The sequence below is a fragment of the Idiotropiscis lumnitzeri genome, chromosome 6 (assembly GCF_059441095.1).
Source record: "Idiotropiscis lumnitzeri isolate Australia: NSW breed Sydney's pygmy pipehorse chromosome 6, RoL_Ilum_1.0, whole genome shotgun sequence".
Classification (NCBI taxonomy): domain Eukaryota; kingdom Metazoa; phylum Chordata; class Actinopteri; order Syngnathiformes; family Syngnathidae; genus Idiotropiscis; species Idiotropiscis lumnitzeri.
In genome coordinates, this window is record NC_142396.1 from 923,154 (window position 1) to 932,772 (window position 9,619).

The window sequence follows — 9,619 nt, forward strand, 5'->3', positions numbered from 1 at the left end:
CAAAGGCACAAAGTTATTTGCATCCAAAACAAAATGCTGAAAAACCTACGCATCGTATCTGTCTTACCAGCGTTGCGTTTCTCCTCATTATGAAACCGTTTTTATGTCCCATCCTTTTCTTTCCTGCATTTCAGTACATTTGTCCTGCCTTGTCGCCATTCCATCCAGCGCAAAACATGATCAAGAGTAGAATCAGTTAGTTAATAGTTTCCTCATTTTGCCTCAACCATACACTCACTTTCATACCTTCGCGACGGTTTGGGGACGTCAACTCTGGTAAAAAAACGTTTGACATTTTTTGCCGATGTTTCTTTTATCATCGTTGACCGACTATCCCAAAGTGATTTAAGTTCATTTTTCTAACCTATCTTTTGCCCATGACCTCACGTATTGCACATTGTAGCTAGCTAGGCTAACTGACGAGACCATTGTTATCAATCTTTCTTGTTCCGTAGGATTTGCTCTTCGGTTTTGCTTCTGCTTTCACAAATCACGGCATCAATCTTTGTTGAAATGTGCGCCCTGATAAATGGTCAGTCAAAAGCATTCCGATACAAATTTACTCATAAATCCAATGCAAAGTCTCTCTCAAACGCAATCTCCCAAATACACACAAAAAGTCCACATGCACATACACCTGAAGCCTGTATTTGTCCTCATAAAATGTCAGACGGGCCGCAAAATGAACTCAAATCACATTCATCCTTTACTAATGGCCAATAAATCCTGGATTAGGAAGCCCGCAAGCGGTCTCTTTCTCTCCCAATTTGCGCAGGCACACCCGCATGGCAAGCGTGCACACGAATGTAAATAGTCCAACACAAGTTCATGTTTCATAGCTTGTGACAATGGCTCCATTTGGGAGTCACATGGAAAAGTTTGAAGGGCTGGTGATTGTTTTTCGAAGTTTCACGATCACAGCACGAATGGCCAAATAGACGTTTAATTCACAAAGACGTGTTGAAATTCATCAAACACCGAGTGAAAGCGGTTCAACAACCACTTGGAAAAAAAACAAGCAAAAAAACCCCACAAAATTGACTTGTTTTCATTTTGACATGTGAAGAACGCACTTTGTTTTATTTTTTATATTCAGTTTTACAAACAAGGTTTTGGCCCGAAATAAATAAATAAATAAAAAAACAAATACATATTTTATTTTATTTTAGTGCTTGTGTTGAATGATGTATAACAGTCTGGAGAAGCGACAAAAAACAAGTCCCGTACTCGTGTTCCGCAGTTGACTTGAGGTGCGTTGAATGACCAATCACATAGTAGGACATCTCAAATATCCATAAAAATCCTTACTCAGTGTACCAAACAGCAATCACCAGGACGTGAGCGAATTGCAGGTGTGGGGTGGTTTGTGGAAACGTTTTATAATTAATTTATTTGACGCAGCAAAATCCAAACATTCTCCAGGCAGGTCTTCTGCGTGTGAGTTGCTTGCTTCATTATGCAGAAGTTTCTGCTTGTCTGCTTTTCAAATGTTCTTGTTCTCGGTCTCATCCTTTCTTTTTGAAGTATTTCTGTTTGCTTCACTTCATATTTATGCTCTCGCTTTCCTTTTCCTTTCTCTTGTCCTTGCGTTTCCATCCTTGACATACAACACATAGACGATACGCTTCGCTTGTACCTGTCTGAACTGCATATTCAGCGTGATATTTACCATATTTACTCATCTCAAAATCTTCAAAAAATTCTCTCCTTTGATTTAATTGTTTCCGCATTGCCGAACGGTGTGTGTCTGCAGTGGCTGGTACAATGATGATCAAAGTATTTGGTGGGGGTGACAGCTGTCACCTCGCTGATCCGCCAGAGAATGAGTGAAAAACTGCAAAGGCAGACTTTCTGTTTGTGGATAAAAAAAATGGAAGTAATGGCGCGCATGCAGACGCCCCCACATGCACACAAACCTTTCCGTTTCTGATCGTCATACACGCAAAAGCACTCAAAAGAAACATTTTGTGCAGTCCGATGATGAAAAGAAAAATCCCCTCAGGCACGCTGGTCCCGCCCATACGCCCGGCAAAAGTGCTTGTGTTTTCTGTAATTAGCTATAGTGGTACCTTTGTGAGCCATTGACAATTCCTCCGTTCATTTTGATCGAAGCCTCACAAGACTGAAGTTGCCTGCTGCGTTTATTAAAATTCAAACAGCCCTTACTCATTAAGTCATCGCACACACTGCCACACAAAGCCTTCCAGAAAAGGCACATGAAGGCGCAAGAACGTTTTTAGTCCGATGACGGTGGAGCAAGAAGTACACCCAACATCCTTCTTTCTCTTCGGTTTTATATTGTAAATCCTCATGAAATATTTTCACCCCGTCGTTGCTCATATACTGTAAATAGGACAGATGAGATGAACAGTGAGGACTGGAAGTGGTGCAAGAAAATTAATTATTTCTTCTTTGAAGTTGACTTATCATCAAACCAGGTTGCAGGATACGACTATTTTAAAAAATAAACTGTTTAGAAGGTTGCCTACTTGACAACAATTACAACATTTAAACAGATGGAGAGAAAACAAACAAACAAAACCGTTTAAAAGTAAAGAAAATAAATAAAAGTAGTTTCCTAGTGATTTCAAATTGTTAGGAGGACTCGAATCAAAGGTTTGTGAAAAGAGCAACATTTTTAACGTGGATTTTAACGTATTTATACTCAGGGATGACTCTGCTTCCATTGGCAGTTTATTCCATTTGTCGACAGCATAACGGCAAAATGCAGCTTCACCGTGTTTACGTGAACTCGGAGCTCCACTAACTGACCTGAGTCTGCAGACCTCAGAGCCCTCCTGGGTTTAAGTCCAATCAGTATTTCTGGAATGTATTCGGGACCCGAAGCGTTCAGTGATGCATAGAAAAGAAACGGAATTTTCAAATCTTTTCTACAGCTAAATGGGAGCCAGTGTAAGCCTTCAGGACTGCAGTAAAATGTTCCGATCTCTTTGTTGTGGCCAGAACCCGAGCTGCCGCGTTCTGAATGGGCTGCAGCTGTTTGATGCTCTTTGGAGGGAGTCTAGTAAGAAGACCGTTACAATAATCATAAAAAAAAGGATACTGCAGATAAAAGCATGGTCTGGATATGTTTTGTTTTCTAGTGATTGATTTGATAAGATTGCTGAAAGTCATGTCTGAGTCTATCAACGCCTCGCAAAATCCGACTTGTTTTTTAATTTCTAACGAGAGTGACTCCAGGTGTTTTCTAACAGCAATCCTCTTTTCGTTATTACCGAAAACAATTACCTCAGTTTCCTTTTGGTTTAGCTGAAGGAAATTTTGGTTCATGCCGTTGTTGATTTGCGGTCGACTCTCACGCAATCCGTTGATTGAACTGATGTCATTCGGGGACATTGACAGAAATCGCTGCATAAATGTGATAGCCAACATTGGTATTCTGAAGCATTTGACACAAAGGCAACATTTACAGACTGAACAGGAGGACTGACCCTTAATTTGCCACTAAAATCATACATAAATAAATCAAGAATGCTTAAAGCAACACTGAAATTCCGCCAACAACATAGCAACTGTGCTGTATATAAAACATAGAAATGCATGAAAAGAGTCAAATACATTTGAAAGATTGATTTTTTTTTTTTTAAATTGAATTCTGTATATCGTCACTTTTTTGAATCACTGTCTACAACAGGCATCACCAAATGGCGGACCTCGGTCCAGATCCGGTTCGGACCGGACTCATGACCAAGCTACGATAAATGTAAACGAACAGATTTTTTTTCAGGGCGCATTCGCAAACGTGCTTGCTGCTATTACGGCAAAAGGCGTCACTGATTTGAGCCAATCAAATCTTTTGGTTCCCGCAGCAGACAGGAAGCGAGTGCAGCTGAAAGCGTGACTTGCTCGCTCCAAAGTTAGCAAGGTCGATGCGTGTTGTTTTAAAAATGAAAGGACGGAGAAATGGATGTTTATTCTGGCTTCAGCCGGTTTCAAAGGAATGTGCATCATATGCTTCGAAACCGTCGCACCAACGCGACGAAACAAGGCACTGCTCTTTTGCGCAAAGTTATCCGCTGAAGTCTGAGGTGAGAGCGCGCAAAAACAGCCAACTTCGAGATTTTTACATTTTCGTTGACAGCCGAGCGGCATGCAGACGAATGTGGATTTGGGGGAAATGTTAAAAAAAAAAAAAAACGTTCAGTTGCGAAGGAGTGCTTAAATGCGGTTGCACGCACATTATTTAAGGAAAACACAAAGAGCAGGTGTGTGAAATAATTAGCCAAATTCCAATGCCACTGACTCCGTCACAAAGTCATTTTTCACCTTAAGAGAAGTTAAAAAAATATTTTAAAAAAAATGGTGTTGTCAAAGCTCAGTTTCAATTTGTTTTCCATTAGGGCAGCCATTTTTATTGTTTGTTTACTGAACATGTTGACTTGTTTCACTTGGAAAATCAAGCCTTCCCCTTTTTTAGGCGGACTTGGATTTAAGAAAAAAAGGGAACAGACGATAACGTCAATGCTCAGCACTTGATTTATTTCTGCAGGAGATATTTGACTTTTTTTTGGAGAAGTGTCGCCCTTAAATTCTTTAACCTGGAGCCTCTTACATTTTCTTGAACGTGAAATGCGCATCTTATTTATTTGACTGGGACGAGTGTTTAATGTGGACGTTGCTAAATATTTACTTTATAAGTGTGCTCCATTCAAAATGTGAACATAGGCTAGACAATAAGGGAAGTTGGACTTTGGTTCGGACCTTTTAATTGGAAGAAATTTTAGTAGTGGACCTGTGTGACTTTTGATTGAATACCACTAGTCTACAACATTGGCTCAGTTTTGGTCATACACTTCTGAGAATGTACTTCAGTAGATGGCGCTAAAGAGCCGCAATTTGAAAACATCTCTGCTGCATCACATCTGGAAAACAAAAGCGTGTCATCGGATTGAATTGTCAAGCAACGCAGCACACAAGATGCACATTGCAGAATTTAGCTATGAAGAAAAATATCATCCACTTGACATCCGCACAATCTGGGCAGTCACCTAGAAGAAAAGTCTTTTCTAGATTTGGTTGAATCCATCACTCCAGACAGCCCGAGCACGACCCTTCACTTCAGAGCAAGGGGAATTCTTGAATTCATTTCAAATTTGCCTCTTTTTTTTTTGCCCTCTTTGCTGACTACATCTGTTTTTCTATTTCAATTGTTTCTCAAGTCTTGATTTCAAATAATAATAATAAAGCACATGGTTTGATCTCTAAACGCCCAAGTTTGAACTCTTTACTCTATTTCCTGTTATTTGTGTCTTCCAAACCGTCTTCGGAGTCCTTAACTTTTCTTTTCCTACACCCTCATCTCTCTTTCACAATTTATATATTTTTCTTAAATCATTTCCTCTTTCCGCACAATTTTCGATACACTTACCATAACTTACGAGTTCACCTTGCATGCCAAAAATATTTTCTCCATCATTTATACATTTGACATGGATTCATCACAATTGAGAAATGTAAATAATTTTCAAGATTTTAATGATATGAAATGTTTCATTCTCAGGTATTCTTTAGTCGACGCGTTTGGACTGATGCATCTGTTCGGGAGCATTTGCAGGAGTGTGTGGACGGACGAGTAACCCGGGGTGAGGGATTACGAAGGAGCCAATGTAGAAAAGGTTAGTAGGCACCCCGGGAGGTCTCGATCACACCCACCGATGTGAGCGTGAAAAGAAGAAAGAGAGAAGCGCAGCGAGAGACCACATTATTAGACGCTTGCAAACTCGGTGTTATTTTCACAAAGCGACAATTAACAAGCGTCAACTGACCGATCGCCGCAAAATCCAAGAAACAGACAAAGATAAGAAAATCGAATGATTTAGGAACTTGGTCAAATTGTTCAATTTCGCGTCTTTTCTCATTTATTTATTTATTTTTTTGCCTTGTAGCGTTCGATTGGATGACGGCTGTTTTAGAAAATGGTGGCGACACAAAATGGCGGCGAGAAGGATTACAGCAGAACATCCAGGAAGCACGCCTTTAATTGACAGCAGGTATGATGTTATGCGACACCTTTGTAATATTCCACAGGTGAGTATTTGCACGTGCGGCGCGGCACGAACATTGTGTCAAACATCGTAAACTAAAATTCTGCAATTGCCCGAGCTTTGTGCAATTTCGTCGCGGGCCGAGCCGACATGCTAACCTCGACTTTGTCTTTATTATTGAAAGTGTATTTAGCGTCTTGTCTTGTTTCAATGAATTGTTACGTGCGCAGATATGGCGTGTATTGGATTCATTTGGAAATTAGGAAAAGTTTAATATTATTGACACGAGGGCCGTATTATGAATGTGGATGAGTGTTGACTTATAAAACAAGCAATATGGACAGTACATAACATTTTATTTGTTTGTCTTTATTTGTATCAGGGACATTACATTTTCACAACTATTTCTGTAAATATGCCACAATTAGTCAAAAGGCAATTTTTTAACTTTCTGCAGTCACCCGAAAAGAAAAAAAGAAACATTTAGTGAAAGTACTATTAAGCTGAAAAAAAAAAAAAAAACCAACAACACATTTATTAAAAGTTACGAATGACAGAGCGACAATTAGCCCGAAAAACCCGAGAAGGCGAGATGCTCGCATTGCTGCCAAAGAAGGTCTTGTTGGTGTTGACATTCCTGATTATTAAGTTGAAGTTGAAATTGAAATGGAATAAATGTATTTCCATGTGTGACGGTGATGAGGGGTCAGATTCCGCTCAATGGCAGCTCGACCAGAAAAAAAACCAAATGCACTTTTTTTCAAGAGAACAATTCAATCTCTCCTTGCTGCACCTCTGCGGTCAGCTGATGGAACGGTAACACGTTGACGAGAGGAGGGCATGATAAACTATGAATGTTTTGATAGACGAGAGAGATTTTCCTCGGTGAGTAATCTGTGTTTTCATAATATTGGGCCATGATGCCAGCTATTTGTTTTCTTTTCTAGAATTCTGACAGTTTGGTCAGCAGCACATCTATAACCCAAACAGTCCATGTACGTTTTTGCTGCCCGTGTGGACATCCGATGTGTCTAAAATCACCAAGGTTAAATTGAATTTGCTAACAGACCCTTTTCGGATGTGCTTTCGATGATCATTTCGAGTCAATTAAGACCCCCGGATCATTCGGATCTCAAACGATTAGGAGTCTTTCCCCTGAAACTAAAACATTTGGCTCAACATGAATTTTCGTGCGGCACTTAGAGACGTCGAGCATTGCCACCGTTGCGTCGAGCCAAATCTTCTTCTTGGCCCCCCCACCCTCACCGTGCAGGAAATAAGAATATTGGAGGCTGACAAGAATCTAGCCGAGATGTCACAAAGTGTGGGCTGCCAAAGGTGGGCTACACCCTGAACTGGTCGCCAGCCAATCGCAGCATGGCCAGGTCATCCCAAATATTTCATGCCGTCCTGTCACCATCAGGAATACATGAAGTTGCCCCAAAGTGTGTGTGTGTGTGTGTGTGTGTACACATTAATTGTAAGGGAGCCAGTGGGAAGATTGTGCATCCCAAAGCCAAAGGCCATTTGCCTTCACACATTGAATTCCCTTTCCATTAGCGGTCCCATGACTTTAAATTAGCAGGAAGTGGACAATTAGAGGCAGTGCGGATGCCTCTAATTAAAATGAATGGAAGAAAAATAAAAAATACACACACAAAGCCAAGTAATTACTCCAAGTGTTAAAGGATTTGTCTCCTGCCACTTTTATCGTTTTACTGTTCTTGCGCATGAAAATGAAAAAGAAAAAAGCAACTGGCGGGACCAATGAGCACGCTTCACCTGATTAGTAGAAACGGGAAGTTGTCAAGTGAAGGCTGAGTAATTCCCAGTGATTTCTTTTTTTAATTGACATGGATTTGCTTTGATTGAAATGAAATATAAATGGCGTCTTAAGTCGCTTATCGCAGCCTTGTGACGAGCTGGGCCAAAAGGTTTTCAGTTACAAAGAACAAAATGCTGCTCACCCACGCGCAAATAATTTATCAAGCATTATGTCGGATGCAGTTGAAGGTTCAAGTCGACCGTTTTGCATCTTGGGACATGAGCAAAAAATCAATTCAGCCTGGGTATTAAATAAAACCGTCCCTATGATTTAATGTTGGAGCGATACTGTGAAATATGAAAACAAATGTTATTTGACTTTTAATTAAATACTACTTTTAATTATGTACTCTCTTAAACTGTACTTCATTATCTTATATACTTACAAAGAACAAAGCCAGCAGGCCGCGAAAGCAACATGTAGGTTCAACGCTGGAGAAAGAACGGAGCTACGCTCCTCAAGAAAGGCCCGGATCGCTATTAGCGGTGGTGGAATTGAACGTGCCAGCAAATGCTAACGGCGAGGTACTCAACATAAGTTACAGAAGATGTCAAGGAGTTTTTAGTTTTCAAAATGTTGACACCATTTTCCCGCTTTTTTTCAACAAATGAATATCGGCTTCCAATATCGGTTATCGGCCTCCATGACTGCAAATAATCGCTATCGGCCCTAAAAAAAAAAAAAAAAAATTTGAAGTAGTAGCTTTCCCCACGCACGTGAACATTTTTGCTCGTCAATATTCAACTTGTTCCTATTTAGGCTTGCTGGTTTATCGGGACAAATCACATTTTACTGAACCTCCGAGAGAAGGATCATCTTATCGGACATTCTTAAAATATCGTCAAGAATTTAACCTGCTTGGTCGATAATCGGCAAAAGATTGAGAGAAAAAACAAAGCCCGATTGTCTTAATGTGTCGACCAGGTCTTTGGTAGAGCGTAGGGACTAAGTGGAGGTTTTCTTCTTCTGCTCAAGAGCACTTCAACAAAGTGACAGGCGCTCAGGTAGGAACCCCCAACCGTTGGCGTAGACGACGACCACATGAGGCGTGCCGCCCCCCATCAACTTTAGTTGTTGCTGGATTTTCCTCCATTACCTTGCACTCATAAACCTGGAGGATGATTAACGACAACCTTGCCGGAGCTCTGCTATATAACCAGCTCATCTCTGGACACGTCTAAACAAATGTCGACCCACTAAGTTGATTTAATAAAAGCCCTTTCTATGCGACCGCCGAGACCCGCTCGGTAATTAAAACCACAGCTTAGCTCGTAGGTACGTTATGAAGGAATTTCGACTTGATCTGACCACGCCCAGCTGTTGCCGAGGGAGATGAATGTTTAAAAGAAAAAATAAATAAAAAAATCCCGGTTTCTCATCCCTGTGGCGACATAAGCAATTGAGCACATGAATGCGTTTATACGTCCGCGACTGAGAGCTGCGACAGCAACTTGGGCTTAACATTGGCATTTATATCAAAGCTTTGCTTGTAAAAATGACATCAATACTAAAATTCTCCGTCCAAAAACACTGTCGCTATTTAAGTTTGTTTGTTTTTTTTGCAATGAGATGAATTAATTTTTTTAAATTGGCACGCCCCCTTTTGAAGCTTGACTTCTTTTTATTTATTTATTTTTTTTAACGTTCCGCATCACGGTGCTTTTGGTGAAGGCCGCTCCGTGAGTGTTGACTTTGACAAATTCGGAGCACCAAAGCTCCAGCGAGGAGGCCAACTCCACAGCTGACGCGTCACTTTCGGATGAGGGCTGAACGCGTAGTCCGCAGCGGC